We start from the raw sequence: 1165 nt of genomic DNA on the forward strand, positions 1-1165 counted from the left end.
ACCACGCCCGGCCGGGTCAACGCCTTCTTAATGGCCTGAAGGTCATCTCCTTTCAACTTTCCAGACATGGAAGATCCCCGCTGTCCCCTCTTAGAATTGAAGGCACTTTTGCCCCTTGGTGAGGTGTTTCCTGATACACGCTGATGTTTTGAGGGCACTACAGCCCGAGCAATAGGAGGAGGAGGAGGTACACGTGCTGGGTAACTATATCCTATCATCATAATCCTGCTGAAAGTCACAGTCCAAGTCAAAAAAGGAGCCATACATCTCCACTGCAGATCGTTTCACACCTGCTTTTCCTTGGTTCACTTTTGGCTCTGCAGCCAGGTTAGTATCTAAAACCTGGCCAGCAATCATTCTGCCATCCTCTCCTGCTGCAGCAGCCCGGGCATTTCTCTCATTAACATAGTGAAGGAAGGCAAAGCCCTTATGAACAGAACAGTCCACAATTTTGCCATATTTAGAAAAGATTGCCTCCACATCAGATTTCTGGACCACAGAGTGTTGAGATTCCCAATGAACACATGGGAGTTCATGGAGCGAGGATCTGTCTTGGTAACGTTGCTGGCCATTGTGTTTGATGATACTGTTTCTCACAAAGCCGAAAATGTAGCTGAAGATCCAGAAAATCTCACAGGACGGGGGAGGGAGAAGAGATTCGATTCTGAGTCTCTTAGTCCCAGGTTCCACATGGAGAAGCCCACCACTGCTCGAGATCAGCAACGCGGCCACAACCGCTCGGTCTTCGTCTCTTCACCACTAACTTTCTTTAGGTACAGCGAAGTCAGCAAGCTCTGACAGACTGTAATCATTTCAAAGCAAATTTGATAAGCGACCTTGACAACTTAACTATAATTTTTAAATCTAACTATAAATACGCTCGTCCTTTATTTTGGTTTTTTTTGTTTGTTTTGTTTTGTTTTTGAGACATTTTTGCTCCTGTTGCCAAGGCTGGAGTATAGCGGCTCAATCTCGACTCACTGCAACCTCTGTCTCCCGAGTTCAAGCAATTCTCCTGCCTCAGCCTCCAAGTAGCTCGGATTACAGGCACATGCCACCATGCCCCACTAATTTTTGTAGTTTTAGTAGAGACAAGGTTTCATCATATTGGCCAGCCTGGTCTCAAGCTCCTGACCTCAGACTCCATTTCCCTTTTTTTTTTTTT

The 1165-nt window shown here is 46.1% G+C and overlaps 1 pseudogene; it reads right to left on the bottom strand.

Annotated features, from left to right (window-relative positions):
- Positions 1 to 572, bottom strand: part of LOC108313587 — a 5988-nt pseudogene extending 5416 nt beyond the window's left edge.
- Between the last annotated feature and the right edge of the window lie 593 nt (positions 573 to 1165).

Source organism: Cebus imitator, unplaced genomic scaffold (assembly GCF_001604975.1).
Source record: "Cebus imitator isolate Cc_AM_T3 unplaced genomic scaffold, Cebus_imitator-1.0 Scaffold140, whole genome shotgun sequence".
NCBI classification, from domain to species: Eukaryota; Metazoa; Chordata; class Mammalia; order Primates; family Cebidae; genus Cebus; species Cebus imitator.